We start from the raw sequence: 18,727 nt of genomic DNA, 5'->3' as shown, positions 1-18,727 counted from the left end.
AAAGAACATGCACGTTCTTCCATGGGCATATTGAACCATGCAGCGTAAATCACTAACAATGTTTTTTCTTTGGTTTGTCATTTCATTTCCTCCTCCTATCGTGTTACTGCTTTCCCCTCTCTTACTGTAAAATATGTAAAGTTAATAACCAATGTAAAATGTAAAACTGAAACAGGAAATTGTGAAATGTGAAGTCTTTTTTTACATACCTACACAATCTCTAGCGCTCTGCACAAGTATAAATATTTTTCTAGCATTTTTCTTGCTATCGTGACAATGTATTAATTTCGTATGGTCACATATTAATCATACGTGTCAGTGAGAATCATGATATATTTGGCCTGTTCTTACATATTTATATACATGTAGAATACACGAGAGTCCCAGGTGATGGGCATACAATGATGGTGAATACGTGGCCTCTTCACCTGTCACACTTAGGGCTAACTCTGCATGAAGCCAGCTATGGCTCTTTTGGGTTGCTGGTGGGAAAGTGGAGAAAAAATGGTTGGGCTTAAGATGAGATTACAGCACTTTTTGTACTTTCACACTGAAGGTGCAACTACTCCACTGTGTGTAAAGGAACAAACGTACAAATGGCAAGCTGAAAAGCTGATATTGCCATTAATGGAATGGTATCTTTTGGTATCTAATGGAGAGAAAGCTTCCTTGTGGCACATAATTACTTCTCAGCCTGCTTACAGAACAGAACTAGATGCTGCTCCAGTGCCTGACTTGTTGCCCGCTGTTCATATTTCTGTCTTCCTGACTTCAGGACTAGGTAGAAAACAGTGGTCAAGTCTTCTTTCTGAAAATACTTAAAAAACTATTGTCTTGGTTTTGACAAATTTCCTCTAAAAAGGGGGCCAAAACTAAATTAAAAGCAAAAAAAGATTTGAAAACTAGATTTCAAAACTCAGTAAGCCATTCAGAACCGGAACAGTCTGAACAATTCAGAATACTGCCTGAGTTTCAAAAGAAACATTGCAGGGATCATATTAAATCAGTCTGCTATTCTCCCCATTTTGCTGGGGAAAAAAAAAAAAAAAAGTGTCATTTTTATGTAGAATACCTGTGCATTATAAGCTTTAAAAATGGCTGGCAAAGTACTTGGCACAGAAAAGCAGGCTTCCCACTCCAGCCCAGCCAAGCCGATGCACCTTTGGTGTGGATCTGTCGAGTGAAAGACTTACAGAAAAATGACTGTGACCCATTTTGTTTTATAGAAAATGTGGATCTGATGCTCACATAAAGAATCATAGATTGCCTGAGTGCTCAAAGCTACTTACATGAGAGAAGATTGCTTTATAAGTAAGGATTTGTAGGATCGAACTGGAGTAAGAGCGTAAGAAATGCCCTGCTGCATCAAACCATTGGCACATGCAGCCCCGTGTTTTGTCTCTCACAGTGGCAGAAGGAAATGCCATGCAGGCATTGGAGCACAGAGCCTGGTCCCGTGCTGTCCAGAACATATTATATATTGGATATATAAACAGTCAAGAGGGGATAGGAAGAAAGCAAGGAGACAACGTGAAATTTTCCCATTCACAAAAAGCTGTGTTGTGTCTTAGAAGGTGGCTCTTCAAAGGAAACCGCTCAAAGCACTCACAAATAGCTCATTCAGTAGTTTACCGCACTCCTGCTACGAAGGTAACTTTAGCCAGTGTACAGCTGCCAGTTTGGTAAAACACACGAGTAGCCCACAGCAGCCATCCCATATACGCATATAATTGTCTGGCTTACCCTCCTAATCAAACTTATTTCTTATTCCACACTGGTCTTGTTTGCCAGCCATCACTAATGGGCTTGTTAGTGGAAACTGCAAGTGATGGGCTGCTCCTCAGCCTCCACCATCCCTTTTCTGAGAAGTAGCAGGTCAGCTGGGTATCTCGCCAATGAAAGAAGCATCACATAAGCTTTTGGGTGTCTTGACACTGTCTTTATCTGCTTTGTATACAGCACCGACGGTATTTCAGACACAATTAAAAAAAATAAAATCAAACCATTCAAGCTGCTTTTCATCTGACAAACTGACAAGTGATGGATTAATGTGCCCCAAGAGATTCTGAGAGATAAAAGCTTTTTGTTTAGTTCAACAGCCCTGCCAAAGGGTTTAGAAAGGCTGCTTCCTCAGTGTTAAAGTACAGCTCTCATCTGCATTTATAATTTAACATCTCTGGAAGTATGAACAACAACAGCTTACGAATAAACCCACCCATCTTCTGTAAAAGAATAAGCTTACCCATGATGTTAAGATCACTTCTTTACTTCGGGATGTGGAGACGGGACTCTAGTTGTATCATTTCCTTCATCACCTTTCCAGTCTCAGCTGAAAAATAATAAGACACCTATTTGACCTTGAAACCTCTGACTTGAGGAAAAGAGGTTTCCTGGATGATTAAAGCAACGTAGTTCTGTGCAGTTCTCTGCCCTCTCTGCAGTCATTTTCAAGGTTTACTGATTTCTTTTTAAAGCAAAAAAAGATTAAAACCACCAAGTATCAGTAATGGTGCTGGCTTTACCAATTACAGACATTTTGGGAAGCTCACAGAAACATTACAAGTTTCTGGTATGAAAATGGCATATCCTAATAATAGGAAGGAGAGGGCTTCGGCTGAGACTGAGACAGTTTCTTATAGTGTGTTGTGCTTAACAGATAGGGTTGAATATCCGTCCCTAATATTTTTCTATGTACAGCATATTTGCTTTGCCTTTCAGACTTTTTCTTACAGTGGATGAATACATTTAATAACCAAACTGCTCGTTGTGTCTCTACAGAAGGAAAACATATGCTTTTACACAAAATATTTATCAGCAAATGTCACAGTTGAAGTTATGGGCATTACAGATACTGCTTGTCAGTTGAAATTCTTGATCAATCTGAAAATTTAGGTTATGGGAAGCTAGTGAATGGAATAACATGAACCAGGGAGATTCAAGGTGGAAGTACCTCCCAGTTTTCCTAATGATTAACTGGGGGAAAACTCCCCAAGAACTAAATGGTTATCTTCTGATGCCCCTAAGACAACACTGGCTGTTCCTCTTAAAGGTATTTTCATTGAATCCTAGTTACTAGGCTTAGTTCAGAGGTGACCACATGAAATGTAACGGTCTCTTTTATGGAGGAAGACAGGCACAGTGATCTATTGATCTCTTCTTCCTTTAATAGCTGTGACCAGAGAATTTAAATGTTGCCAGCAGGTAATGAGTTCATCACCGAGAAGCTGGCTTTTTAGGGGAGCCTGGGTTCAGTCCTGCCTGTGATTAATTGCTGGCTTTCCAGCCAAGCCTTCTGCAGAGGTCATCTGCCGAGAGCTTCAGAACTACCTGGTCATCATTAGAACCAGAAGAGCTCATTTAGAAAGACAGAGGTAGGGAATGAATGGGCTCCTGTAGGAAATCCTGGATCAGAGAAAATAATCCAGTTGATATGCACTTCGAAGGTATACAATCTGTAAGGATAATCATGTAGGAAACAGATAACCCCTGCAATAGAATCCGAAGCTGAGCGATGACTGGCATGTTAAGCCTGTGGCTAACATTTTTAGTTAAAAACTAAAAATAACAAAAAGAAAAAATTAAATTAGAAAAAAAAAACCCTGAAAAAACCTTGGCTGTATTTCCTATTGAACCAGAAAAAGGTTTAGCCTTTCTTGATAAAGGATAGGAAATAACTGAAGAAACACTGAGGGTCCTGTGGTACAGCAAAACATGTTTATAAAGTCATTATATATTTATATAATGGACTATTTTCAGCTTACAAATTTTATATTCAGGTAAGTTTTCTCATCAAAGAATCATCAAAGTATTCTTGATATAATGTTTTTAAGATTTTTTGGGGAAAAAAAAGTTTCTTTCTAACGAATTTTACACTGAAAAAGCATGAATAAATTGATTATGATAATATATAACAGCCTAAACCAAAAAGATTGCTTGCTACCTAAAATGCAGAAATGCACAATATGAGTTACAATGCTACTAAATTCATGGCCTCTGAGAGGGTAAGTGGGAAAGAAACTGGTGAGAGTGACGCATGTAGAACAGAAGTGGTTCTGTTTCATGCCATCAACAACAATCTGTAGCTGCTCACTGTCCCATCTGTAATTAATTTAGAAATACATTGCTTAACTGAGTATTTACTCATGGCTTTTTGACCAGATTCATAAAAATGAGCAGAATGGATTGAATCTCTGAAATTGCAGCATGCATGACAATATTTCAGACAACAGGAAATCTCAGCAAGAAATTTGTAGCTCCTTGGGTTTCTTTCCAATTTTTCTTACACAATTCCTTTGCAGGTAAGCCTGCCTGCAGGCCTTGTCTTTGTTCTAGGCGTGCCATGCACAGGAATTAAACGTACAGGACTAGAAGGATGCTTCTGGGCCGTTTTAGCCTTTTATAATATGGCCAGGCTTCACCTCTCATCTTCCTCTGCTAATCAGATTAAAATTCTACCCCATGCCAATACAACATTAACAGTTAGAAAACCTTGCTTAATATCCAGCCTATACACATCCATTTTCAGCTTGGAGCCATTTGTTCTGTTCCAGTATCGTCCTTCAATTTCCATTAAGCTTGTCCCCAAATGCTGTTAATACCACTTCTGTGTGGAGAGTGCATTTGCATCCTTTTTCAGTCTTTGTTTTCAGTCTCTGATCGGAAGACAGGTTTTCCTTTTCCCTGTCATCCTCAAATCTTCCCCTGACAGCTGTTCAGACTGGATTTTCTCTTTCTCAGATAAGGTAAAGCCCAATTCTAGGTATTACTTACATTTCTAAATCTCATTATTATTTGGGGGGACATCTCACCAGCCCTTTTCTATTTCTGCTTAAAATATAAAAACATGGTTATATCTATTCTGATATATTCTAGCACCACAAATCCCATATAACCATCACTTGGATAAGATAAAGCCAAGCCTATCTCTAAATAGTTGCTTCCAAGTGATGAAGCCAACTAGATGCTCAGGCATCCAACTAGAGACAGCCGAGATGCAATGGGGATTTAGTCCAAAAGAGGAGACTCCCATCTCCCCACAACAGAAAAAAGAGTTTGGACCATGGCATGAGTAGAGTAAGTAGACCAGATATGTAATTCATCAACATCTTTCCTCTTACCTATGTGCTCCTTTACAGTGACAGACAGAAAGAAATCGTTTCTGTGGGAAATGGTTGTGTTTCTGGACCCTTATTTTTTTTTAAAAATACGTCCTACATAGTGTTTTTTTCTATTTACTGAACTAGTAGACTGCTTCACTGTATACACATTGCATATGTATACACTGGTATATATCATCATGATATATTTCCCAACTAATAATTTCTTAAAAACAGTCTCAAGTTTCTGCTGTACAGCTTGTAATGAAATACCATGGCCCCAAATCCCATTTTTTCCTGACTTTAGCAGCATATTACTGTATTTCCAGGGGAGATATATATGAGTTACAAAGTTTGATTGTGCAATAATAGCTGCTCAGGGATTTACAACCCTTGCTATCTCTTTGTTACAAAGGTACCTGCCAAATGTGAGATTTTCCTTCAGGAAAAACGATTAGCCATGTACAATGAAATCATGGACTATTGCTATTCTGGAACTTTTCTGGAACTTTTGGCAGGATTGCTTTGGAGACCCACATCACCTTTCACTGCAAGCCTCTTGGTGGTTGGGACCCTATAAATATCAAAGTCAAGAGCAATCTCTGATTATAATTGTCCAAAGAAATACATTTCTGGCTCCTTGCATGATGTCATTGACCTTGAGAAGAATAATTGCTAAAGTTAAAACGTCTCTGGGTGATCTGTTGAGCAGCAAAATTGCTTACTCACTGTCATGACAACCCCCGCAGGGCTGGTATTTGTGACCTGCCAACTGTCTGATTGTAACTATTAGTTTTGGAGGCTGGATGCCTTAGGAAAGATTAAGATAAATTCTCCGCATTGATCTCAGATTGAGAGGAGAAATGCCACCTCTTCATTTGGAGATGGATCAGTGGAAATAATTTTCAAATACTACTGATTATTCATGAGGTAAAAACAATTGCTAATTCCTTGCAGCAGCAGAATTTCCTTATTTAAAATGAACATCATTGTTCAGAAATAACTCCCAAATTACCATGTCATTTGCTTTCCCTAAAAGGTATTAAATGTGATCAGTGTGCTCATATAAGGAATCAAACAAATGATAGAAAATTAGTCAGTAGCAAACAATCTGACTAACAGGAGTTTTGAAGGGAATTAAAAGACGCACAGGGCACATCTGCTTTCTTGACTTGGTTTTAGGCTGTGCAGAAGGTATCTCAGAAGGCTGACCTGGAGGACTGGCGTGCAGAGATTTATGATGTGCAGCCATGGGCTGCTGAGCATCCCAACCCGAGAGAGTTTAGTATGTCTAACAGTGACTTGAGATTGTTTTTAGGTTCCACAGTGAAAAAAACAACCAGCAGGCATACGAATGGTCTTCTTTGAACAAGGACATGTGGTCGGGCTATAGGAGTGTTACATCTCTGGAGCTAACAGGCAAATCTGTATCAAAACCAGTGCACATTGGCATGGCCTCAAAATTACCCAATAAAATTTCAGATAGAATTCTTCAGATAAAATTCTTCAGATAAAATTCAGAAGAACATGCAAGAAAATAATATTTAAAGGATCCTATTAGAAATCCTCCCTGTCCCACAGGAGAAGAGAAAATCTGTAAGTGCACCACTGGCTGTGTAAAAAGTTTTACAGTATATTGAATAGTTCTCATGTTTTGATGAACCAAGGGTACCTCGGCAGGGAGACCCTTAAGGCAACTCAGAATGCAAAAGCAGAAACAGGAAAGAGATAGCAGGAGTCAAGATGACAAGAAAAATATCAAGGAGTCACTTAGCAAATGTGAGAACATACTTTAAACCTATTGCTGTGGATAAATAAAAACAATCGGCATTTTCTGTTAGTTAGCATGCATCTGTTTTAGCTAGTGTCACTTGCACCTGGTGTGGTTTGGGGGGTTAACTCACTGCTTGGAGTCAGAATCATGTGGGTAAAAGGCAAGTAATATCAGTACCCTATAAAAAAGGTAGGTAATCACATCCTGAGATGACAACACATATGACACTTAATGGCTTGAACAAAGCTCTACAAACAGCAGCACAGAGAATTCATCATTAGTTTCTGCTACAAGAACACTGAGCACTAAGAGCAGGAGTAAGTACCTTTCTGTAGTTTGATGGCAGCCTCAAGCCTCAAGCCTCTACTACTGAAACAGCCTCAGGATTTCTACAAATTATAGAAGAGTCCCCAGACTCGAAAAGCTATTTCCAACACTGAGTAGTGATGTATTTTAGTTGGTATTTAGCAGACAGCCTCAAGAGTCAAAAACAATTTTATGCAAAATAAAATGTGAGAAAAATCATTAAACTGAAGAAAGTGACAGTTGAGAACTTAACAAAAAAACTTCTAGCATATGCCCCCAAAACCACAAACTTGGGCTGAAAAAGAAAACTCCAGGTTAAAAATCAGCCTGGCTTTGAAAGAAATGGAAGTCACAATAAAGCAAGATAAATATTGCTATTGCCGTTTCATTTCTTTGGAAGTCAGGCTGCTCTTTTAAACAGCACACCTTTCGTTCCCAAGCGCGGGCTAACCTGCATAATAGGGGAGGAGAAAGTGAGAGCAGTGAAGGTAAGTGAAAACTTGCACTTTGAAGAAAGGGAGGTAAAGGACTCAAAAATATATAGGTGCCAGGCAGAGCTGAAACACCAAAAGCTTTTAAAATGCACTCTTGGCCCTGGCGCTGTCCATGGCAGTTTCAGACAGTTTGGGAAGCAGTAACAGGAGTATCCTTTCCATCACCCCAAAAGCACTTTGTTCCCAGGAGTTACCTGCTCAGCAAGATGAGGAGTCCTGAACTATAACGGGCAGGTTGCATATCAGACAGCAAAGAACAGCCACCTTCCTCTTCTGAAAAGTAAAAATGAAAATGTCATTTTGAATACAGAAGAATACAGACAGTTTCAGAAAATACAGCTGTCTGGTTACAAGGCTCAGTGCCTGTTTTGAGCTTCTTAATGCTAATGACAGGTTTTTGACTGTGACAATGAGTAAAGACACTGCCTTTCTGGGTTGATGTAAGGGTCTGTCCCTCAGTCAGAGTAAAATTTTAGTGATGCCATGTGGTGACCTTTGAAGCTGTCCTTTCCAGAAAGGACTGTAAAGGATCTTCTGATAGACCAGTCTCAAGTACAAGGCTAGCAAGAAAGCAATGCATGCGGTGTTTGGCTCAAGTTCCTTCCTCTTGCCCGAGTCAATTATATATAATTTAAATTGGACTCCTACATTCTCCTCATCTCCTCTCACTGCCTTTCACCAAACAGTTAATACTTCCTTCCTCCATCACTTGCTAATGTCTGTTGGCATTAGCTGAAGTTGCCAGCCCAATGTGGGAGTCAGCTAAGAGAAAGAAAACCATAGAGCAGGATGACGAGGCTGACCATTTCTTCTGAACTTCATGCGTTATTTCAGCAGCTCTGCTGGAGCCCCCTCTTTCAAACCTTCACACTTCTTGCCAGCTCAGAGGCTCCAATTTCAACATTTTCTTTACGGTAACTCCTAGTTGTGGCAAGCCAAATGTACATATTTTTCAACATAGATAAACCCCCTTCACTCGCATCTGAGAATAAGACTAATTTGTGAGTGTTCAATACATCTTACTATTAACATGGATACCAACAAGGCAGCCAAGTCAATAAATTACATGAGATAGGCTTCTCCCAGAGGACGAGAAGGAAGTAAATGAATAAAGGTACATATGTTAGGCGAGGCTGAGTCCCTAACAAGACATCTGTGGAAGGGAAGAAGAGAATAAATCTTTTTCTTATTCTCAGTGGAACTGCATTAATCTTGCCTCAGTTAGGCTTTTCTTACCTATTGCTTTTCCCCCATGAGCAAGCAAATAAAAACTGTAGAAAGGATGGAAAGAGAAGAGCCATAGCCAAGGTAGAATGAATAATAAAATAAAATAAATAAAAAAGATGTAGACAATTATTCTTTCAGAGCAGAAGACAGTTACAATACTGTGATTAAGCAAAGCACAGCTCCTCCTGAAGAGTTTATGACTTTACACAGCTTACGCACTACATTTTCTTTGCCCACAAACAGCTAAAACTAATCCTTTACAGGGCATTTTGTCAGACCAGGAGGACGATGACTGTTGTGAAGAACAGACCCCCACATGCAGAGCCATTTTCTCTGCCAGGCACTAAGACCTGGTGCCTTTATAACACAGCCCCAGGGGCAACGAGCTGTTCATTCCCCCCTCCCACTCCATTTGCTTTGGGTGTCTGAAGAAGAAACACATCCCATTTTCACTGACGTAGTGTACAGACTGTACCTCACGCTCCGTAACAGAAAGACACAGTCACTTCTTGTGTTCAGGGTGCCCATTTCACGCTTACATATGTAGAAATGCCTGTGCTCTGCGTGATGCAAATGTTTCTCCATTATGGAACTCTCTTTGGAAGGTGCCGACAATTAGTGATCTGCTAATCTAGTAATGCAAGAGGGTACGTCTGTACCCCCATAGCAGAGCAGGCAAGAACACCAAGGCGCATTCATATGTGCCTTAGGGGTGTGGAAAGCATGGATTTAGAGAGGACCTTCACAGGGTAACCTTCAAAGCCTGTACTCCTTGACAGTGTTGAGGCATTTTAATAATCTCTTAGGAGCAAATGACACAGAATGCAGAAACAGCAACAAAAATTACTCACAGATTTCCTACCCACATGCTGTTCGCATTTGTTGAAAGCACATTCTACTGCAGTCAATGAGATCTACCTTTTCTATTTCTGCTAAAAAAAAAACCAAAACCCCAAGCGTATCTGCCTGTCCATCTATCCATCATCTTCTGGTACATCATAGCACCACAAATCCCTACAACCACTATTAGATAAACCCAACGTTCACACCAGGTAGGTCCCAACTAGTACCTTCCTTCCTCCTCCTCATGCATCTGCTGGGAGAGCCAGAGCCTGGAGGCAGGCAGAGGCCCCAGCCCTGGGCGCAGCCACATGCCCAGAAAAGCCAGGACTCAGGACATTTGGCAAACTTTCTCCAGCCCTGACTGAACCCTCACCATCTCAGGAAGGTCAGCTATTTCCTTCTGCCTTGCTTCGTGATTCCCACAGCCCTTTCTCGTCAGTCCTCTGCGCTGGTCCCAGACTTCTCTTCCTTTCTCATTTCCCTCCCAGTGCATCGCGTAATCCCTTCCCAGGTCAGCCACCCTGGAGCAGAGGAAAGAAGCCCGAATGTCCATTGGTTTTAGTGCTACAATGCTGCTCTCCTTGACTTGGCATTCTACAACTTTACCCACCCAATTTCTATGTAGAGCTTAAACTCTTTGAGGCAGAAGCTGTCTCATACTCAGTGTTTTCAGAATGCCTAGCACAACAGCGCTCTATTTCATGACCTTCAGATGGTCCCTTCTCCCCCCCCCTTGCTTATATAATGCATATGATTCATTAATATGAAGTCTCCCGTAACACAGAACATCTGGGTTTAGTTTTTGATTTTTTCTTATTCTGTGAAGTTGTCAAGTCAGCTTTGGGATATTTTGTCTAAACTTGATCCTTAGAAAGTTGATGTCACTAGGATGGGAAATCCTTTCCAATTTCATCTCACAGGGATAATCCCATGTTGGTATATGCTATTTCCTGATCAGATGTTTGTGTTAGGAGAACACCTTTCAAAAGTTGTGTCTTTCGTTTAGTTTTGGAAAAGATAATCCTCGGGTCATTAACACTTTCTGTGGTCCTGTTGAGCTTGGCAGAGTTTTCTTTCCTTACATTTCACAGCAGTTTTTCCCCCTATGGATATTCCCTTGAAAGGTTTCCTCCATCTGTTTTGTATTTTAATGCTTGGAGGAGGCTCTGTATCTCGGGTGATGTGGCCATTTCTACACAGGTCACTATCTGGTTTGCCTTTAAAAATGTACCAGCTTTGCAAATTAGAGGGTAACAATTTATCATCCAAATAGGGCTAACTCTCTCATCACTGGTCAAGGAATGACTTCTTTCAAATGTCAGATAACAGATGGTGAAGAGAAATTTTACATCCTCTTCTTCCAAAACTACCATTTGAGCTAGCAGGGAAAAAGTGAGAAAAGAGGAAAGCTGGACACATGCTTCAGATTTTAAACATACTTGGTTTAATCAGCATTTAAAACCTGACCTGAACTAAAATTATACAGTTAATTGCCATTTCCCCCCCCTATTTTGGTCAAAATTTCATACTCTGAAATCCGATTCAAAATTGACAAATTGTTTACTACTTTATAAAGTCCATCTGCTTTTGTCTTTACGACGTAGTGATGCCAAGACACCACTGGTAAGTTACTCAAAGTTTTTAATCAAAACCCCCAAATTAAGTGACATTGTAAAAAATATGTTTGTATATTTCTTAGCAAGAAATTGCTATTGCTACAATTTCCTTGCAGTAAAGTGTTCTGTTCTAGGAAGATGAGATAAACAGGTGAAAAAATGTCTATGGGATATACTTCAAAATCCAGAATTTTATGTATAGCCTAGAAACATTGGCTGATATTAAACATTGCACCATGTAAGAAATAATTAGTACTTATATTAAAACTGTACAAATGGATACATATATTTTGTCTGTCTCTATTAGATTATTACATTGCTGGTGATACAAGGTATCCCAAAGCTAACGAACTTGAAAATTACAGTTTGTAGCAGACATGAAATGGTGGGTGAAATTTAGCTCAGACTAAGCAATGTTTGGTTTGGACATGCGTGGTACTTCTGAAGGACTGAAACTCAGATATTTCCTGTTACTACAAACTTGACCACAACCTTTGTTTTGGTATCTGTGTTTTAGAACTGCGGCGCCATGTCTGTTGGGAAGGAGCTGTGAGCCCAGCGAGCCCACCGCTGACCATGGCCCCAGGCGCCGCATCTGTGTGTGTGTTAAACCCCCCCGGGTGGTGACGCCGCCCCCTCCCCGGGCAGCCTGTGCCCGTGCCGGGCCACCCTTTCCCTGAAGACATTTTTCCCGATATCCAGCCTAAACCTGCCCTGGCGCAGCCTGGGGCCGTTCCCTCTTGTCCTGTCGCTTGTTCCCTGGGAGCAGAGACCGACCCCCCCTCACAGCCCCTGTCAGGCAGCTGTGGGGAGCGGTCAGGCCCCCCAAGCCCCTCTCCAGGCTAAGCACCCCAGTGCCCTCAGCTGCTCCTTGTAAGACACGTACTCCAGCCCCTCCATCATCTTCGCTGCCCTCCTCTGGACACGTTCCAGCACCTCTACGGTCCTCTTGAAGTGAAGGGCCAAATTATTCTGAATGCGTGCAAGGAGTAATAACCCTGTATTCAGCTGGAGCCAACAGTGTCTGCAGAGTGACTGACATTACAGTCTGGTTGAGTCTCTGAATGTCTCTGGTAAGACTTGGTCCAACTAGAGATTATAGGGTTAAATGGGTGTTTTTTCTAACTGAAATTGTTATCCGTCATTAAATCTTTATAATAAACTTTACAATTTTAATTCTTTATCAAGATCTCTGTTGATGTCATTAGGAATTCTATTTGAATATATATTGAGTAATTGTTAAATACTGGGTATTTATAAATTGTCTTGACCTTAAAAGTAGCTGTGTGTCTTTTGGGAAGCAAAGTAAGTTGTTATGGTTATTACCATAATCAATATGTAATTGATTATACAGTGGAAGACATCTTTATGTATATATCTTGCTCTCACAAAAAATGTGTATGTAGACAAAAAGAAGAAAATCCTAGAAAAGTTCTGTCTAAGAAATGCACATTATTGCTACACTATGAGCCACAAGATTCAAAGAGTACCTGAAATTCCCTGGAGAGATGAGAGCCAAGACTGAACAGATTATTCATCTGCCCTTTCTGATGTATTTGCTGAGTTGTTTTGTTCAGAAAACAAGGAAAATGTTAGTTTTATTCTTATAGTTGGCGCTGGAGATTTTAGTGTATGTTCTCATTTTTATAGCAAAACTCTCTTGTCACTTAAATGCACCCACCTTCTGCCCATTCTCAATTAACATCCCTCCGGTGTAACAACAATGTTCAGTCTCATTTTGGGGCAAACCATGACAGTATCTTCTGTTCAGTTCTGCTCCAAAAGTTGCCGTTAGTGGAATCTGAATCCCTTCCTTGCTACCTTGATGGAAAAGGACAGGAAAAGATTTTAAATTTCATGAAGTAATTTAAAAAACAGCAGCAATTTTTCATCTTGCTCAGCTTCCTCGGCCAAAGCTTATCCTAATGCTCCTCCAAATACTTGTGTTCTCCCCTGCATATTTAGCTGATGCTAGCAGATGCTGAGTCTGCGTGTCAGCCCTCCGGGGATGGAGCCATAAATGTCTTCCTCAAAACTGCATCGAGTACCATTCCCCTCGCAGCAAAACTTAATGAGTTTGCATAGGAATCAAAAAGCAAATGAGGCCCCTCACTAAGAGGAATTCAAGTTATAGTTTACTTTCTTATCCTTGCTTGAACTCAGCCTCCTGCAACCACTGAAAGGCTTTCTCTCTTTAAAATTCATGTATTCTGTGGATGGTGCTCGCAGCATCTTACTGACAAGGATGAAAGGCAACAGGGCAAAGCCAAGCCCTGAACAACCATTTTATTTGATCACCTTGTGCAGAGTAGATCTGTACAAAACAGACCAAACCAGAGAATGATTTCCCATTAAACTGAAAAGAGACAAAAATAAGAGGATTGAATAAAATAAGTCTAACCTATGTGAAACGAATGGCCTGAATGGACTACATACTGTTCTTGTTGCAAGTGGAGAGTTACATTTATAGCAGCTGGCATCTGATTGCATAAGTGTCATGGTGTTAAGTGTTTTGTCACTGTTTATGGGTTGGGGTAAAGCTTAAAATGGGCTAGAAAGAAGAGGGTAAATAAAAAGATACAAGTTATTTTTGTTGGTTTGTTTTTTCCCCTGAAAACTCAGTTTTAGAGCTAATCCTGTGTTTTCTGAGAACCTGATTCCTGATTTCTGCGTCACTAGCTTTGGCAGGACTCAGTGTTTGTCACCAGCACAGTGTTGCTGTGAATGCTGCTAACAGTATCCTGAGTGGTAAAACAAAAAAGATGAATGATATGCTCTGAAGACTGAAAATTTACTAAGGAATTTTGACTTGAGGAAAACATAAGAACATCTTTTCTAATCATTTTGGTGACACAGATAAATACGAAACACGAAACTCAGGGGAAAAAAACTTTTGTAAGGTTGGATACACTGTTAATACCAATAAAATCAGATTATAAATACCAGATCTTCATATAATGCAATTCACTTTCCTTCCATTGATTTAAACAAGTATTATATTGACTTAAAGGCAGCTATGTCAACTTCTATCATCAAGGGGTTTGGTTCTGAATATGTAAGAACTTGATTTCTTAAAGTCTTTTATATTTATCATTCCCATGGTGCATAGAGAGGCTGATCATACCTCAGCAAAGCACAGGCTGCCAAACAAATGAACAAAACCCAAATCCCTCACCACATGACCTCAGTTTAGATCATTCTGTGTGGGGACACATATGGATACAGAAGTACATTTTTTATATATATATATATATATACACACATACACACACACACATATAATCTCTACACACACATATATACATAAAAGCATATATAAATGAACAAAATAATCTAAATAAATTCTAAAATTAGATATAAACACATTCAAATAAAATTTAGAAATTCATTCTGATGACTTGATCGCGTTCCGTGTCTTTGTTCACTCACATGCATTCATTCATTCCCATGCTGGCTTGCCCCTGAAGTAACAAGGTCTGTAACCAGAAAGACAGTGACTTCTATAAATCTCAAAGTACAGTAATCCGGGATTAAAAAAGTAAAGTGGTACCATTACAGCAGATAATTGTAACGCTGGAGAAATAGGTCAGAGCTGCAGTTCATCTCGACACTGCTACCAACAAATGAGGTCAGGTTTGGCTTTCTTTTGTTGTGCTCTTGCTTTGAAAGAAAAGACCTTTTTTTGGTATTGATAAAGAATACCGCATTCCCAAGCAGCAACACTAGAAAAGATAAGAGCAGAAATTAAACCTCTGGTCTACATGGCCTGAGGTATCCAGTCCCTCCTCAGAGCGTTTGTGCTGAAGGCTTCCAGAATTTCCATGTGTGCGTTCCACCCAACACACGCACAAGTAAATCTTCCTACGCTCTTTTTAATACTTCTTACAAAATTACATACATTGTTGCACTTGAGTAGTGTACAGCATGCACAAAAACATAATGGAATCCTCCAAACACCCTCCGTGTAAAGGAGGACAAACAGGCGGGCTGGTTCATAGCACTCTCCGTCACTACATGCGCATGCTCTGGTTACTTATTAAAGAGAAGTTGTCTCTACAGAACTTCTAAAGGAAATGAAAATAAGAATCCCAGAATTTTTTGTAATTGCTTTTATGGAGCGGAGTCATTCAAGAAGGAATTTTGTGCAGCTGGTAAAGGCAGTGTAACTACAAAAAAAATTACAGCCTTCCTATAAATTCTCTATGATCCCTAAGGAAACCTCAGGAAACAGGCTATTGCAATGCAGATTTGCGCGGTTCCCTGAAGAACACTGCACTTTCACAAATCCTTCCCTGAAGAGATTTAGCTTTTCAACAGTTTACACTCAAGTACAGTTAATTTTGATGGCCCCTGCCTGCTTACAAGCCTAATGTTTAGATTTTGTATCAATTACCACATGAGACTCTTTCTGGGTCACTACTACGGCTGCACGCACTTTGTAGCCGGTTTCATCCTCTGTGTAAACAATAAGTGTGAAGCACACTGCCCTCTCTGAACCAGCTGAGGTACAAAACTGCCAATAAATAGTCAGTTCAGGTGTTTGCCGTCAAGGATTAGAAGCGTGGAAGAAACACATGGACAACTCCTTTGTCCTACATCACGAGATACAAATTCAATTTCAGTTCAAATAATAAACTGGTGCCTAATACTGTTGATATGAATAGTAAGACTCATTTGCAAGAACACAGGTGAACCACTGCTACAGCCTTGTTTGCAAGCATTTACCAATTCATGCCCTTTGTTAATGGCAAGCATTTGGACAGATGTTAGTATTTATGCAATTATGATTTGTAAAAATCTGATCAGCTTGTGCTAGGCGTGAGCTGTTAATTCTTTTCTAATTCAAAACCTTTATCAAGACCCATGAAAGTTTGCAGTCAAGGTTTTTTAAGTTTTCTCCTTTTATATTCATCTAGATATATACATCATCTATTAAATATTTACAGAGGAAACCTCTTAGAACAATGAAATATAAATGAGTCATTTGGTGGAGACAATGCATTTTTCTGCCAAGTTTTACCCGGACCAGTATTAGGGGGATTTATGCAGGAATAGGATAGTCTGATGAATCTGGCAAAGGGGAATCAATAGGAGAATAATTAATTTAACTTCTTATTTTTCAAAGTGACAGATTGATGATGGGTCATGAAAAAAATATGAAGCATTATCATTTTCCCTCTACTGTAGGCAGATTAGGTAGATCAAGATAAAAGGTCTGTAGGTGTTCCTTACCTGACACAGGGATCTTTCTACAGAAAAGTTACAAAGGCTTCTGGGTGAACATAATGATATTTAAGGGAGTAAATGTTTACACTTCATGAACATATGTATTTTAAAGTAGAAACATAATATATCAAGGAGTCAATACTTCATTGTCTATAAGGATTTCACAAATTGTGGCTGAATTTCCTAATGTAATACTGAAGCCTGCTTGTCAGAGAGTTCTGACATAAAGGAAAACACGCAACTGAGTAAGAGCTGGTAATACCAGGCGAGCAGGCTTGTGTATCTGATGACCTTCAGCAACTGGGGAGGAGCTACCAACAAATGACAGCTGTCACCAGTAACAGCCATGGCATATGGGGCACTTCCCAGAAAAAGCCAGAGAGACTTAACTATAAAATCACAGAATGGTAAGCGCACATTGCATTTGGTATGGTTCTTTAAATTTATTTTTATTTGACCCCATTTATGACACATTTGAATTGCTGTACTCTGAAAGTACGATTTGTTTTCTTACAGCTTCATTTTTATTTTATTTTATTTTATTTTTTCCCCCAGGTAGCCTCCTCTTCCTCCTTTCCTTTCCTTTTAATGTGAGGGAAGGACTGCAACAGCCACACCAGCTGCTGAAATTTGCTGCTTGTTTGTAGAGGAGATAAAGTAAAAGCAAAAAAAGTGTAAATCACCTTGTCAGCCTCTAGTGGGAAGAATGCAACTGACTCTCTGCCTGGGCTAAGGATAAATGTAACACTGACTCAGAAAACATAACTTACTAGTATTTCAGGGAGGACAGTACTTTTGTAGCCAGCACCTGACAGAATGGATGTTTGCTCTTACCATTTGCTGCGTCTTGTTCGGGAGTTAAACATCATGGCCATGTTTCCTATTCCAGGGATCAGAAGAAAACTCAAGCTGCGGTAGAATGCAATAAATACGTCTCCAGGATCACTCAGTGCTGGAAGGAAAAGCAGTACATTTTTGCAAACGCTGAATGCAGCACATTCATACTGTGGCTCTAGACAACGTTCCCAGCCTCTAACATGAGTGAAGATACCCATATGCTTAAGTCTCAGTAAAAGCAGTATTTAGGTGTGTGCTTGATTTAAATGCAGAAAGCAAAATAATAAATGTCTGTTTAAGCCACCACTTGTGTGTTCATTCTCTCAGAGAGAAGGTAAGTTTCTTACATTCTTGGTATTATATAATATCTTTCACTTACCCTCTTTTTGTATCTTTCTTGACTAGAAGTATTTTTGAATGTTGTCTCTATCGCTACATGCAGAAGTTCCCTTTAGCTTTAGGCTTCAACAACTCAGCTACCAACACTCTGAAAACCAGAAAGCCTAATAACTCTTGACAGTTTACATAATCTCAAAAGTTGTTCCACTGAAATTTGATAGAAAACGTTGCAGTTGCAATATTTGGATCACTACATGAATTAAACAAGGGTTTGGTTCACTTTCTAGAAATAAAAAGCACAATAATAAGTCTCCTAAAAAAGTGCAAATATAGCAGAAAGGGGGGAGTGTTGTTACACTTTTTTTTTTATATAGTAATAATTTCACTTCCTCCTTGATCAAATTAAAGGAAATTTTAAAGCTTGTGAACAACCATGATAATTTCAATTTAGATCAGTTCGGTTCTGTGAACGCTTTCAATTTAAAATATATGCTCAAGTAATTTCTCCTGACCAAATGCAAAATACTTTCCTTTACAGCTGCCCAGAATAATAAAGGATTTGAGCTCTCTTAACTCTTGCTCTCCAAACTCCAAGGGGAAAATATTATTGCATGCTGGGAGTCATTACGATGATTCCAGCCAAGTTATGAAAAAACACTAGTTTTACTAGTCTTTGCTGAGGCTTTCTGAGCAACAATGGAGATTCTGGAAGTTTTCATAGATAAAGAGTTCTCAGCAAAACTGAAGAGATGCCTGTGCAGTCTTTGTGGAAGCGCCATGGGTAACCCTGTCAAACCGCGGTGTTTAGTACCTACTCCAGCACCTGCAGAAGTCGTTTGTAGCTCTGTTGATTTCAGAGGGGTTTCATGTTTGCAGTAGGTAAAAGGGCTCTCTAAGCCAGCAGGAAGAGCCTGCTCCTGCGTAGCGCTAAGGCATTGCTGCAGGAAAGCAGAATGTCATCTTTCCAAG

General features: G+C 39.7%; 1 long non-coding RNA gene across 2 annotated transcripts in view; it reads right to left on the bottom strand.

The window, feature by feature from the left end:
• Positions 1-18,446, bottom strand: part of LOC114014806 (uncharacterized) — a 31,372-nt gene extending 12,926 nt beyond the window's left edge. For both annotated transcript variants that reach the window (XR_003558440.2, XR_008730668.1), the window contains exons 1-5: positions 17,417-18,446; positions 14,907-15,078; positions 13,038-13,177; positions 7,865-7,943; positions 2,243-2,329 (exon numbers count right to left, since the gene is read on the bottom strand). This is a non-coding gene — a long non-coding RNA (uncharacterized LOC114014806). The remainder of the gene's footprint in view (positions 1-2,242; positions 2,330-7,864; positions 7,944-13,037; positions 13,178-14,906; positions 15,079-17,416) is intronic.
• Positions 18,447-18,727: the final 281 nt, after the last annotated feature.

This window comes from Falco cherrug, chromosome 1 (assembly GCF_023634085.1).
Source record: "Falco cherrug isolate bFalChe1 chromosome 1, bFalChe1.pri, whole genome shotgun sequence".
Classification (NCBI taxonomy): Eukaryota; Metazoa; Chordata; class Aves; order Falconiformes; family Falconidae; genus Falco; species Falco cherrug.
The sequence above is the reverse complement of the archived record's forward strand: the minus strand, read 5'-3'. Positions and strand labels throughout refer to the sequence as shown.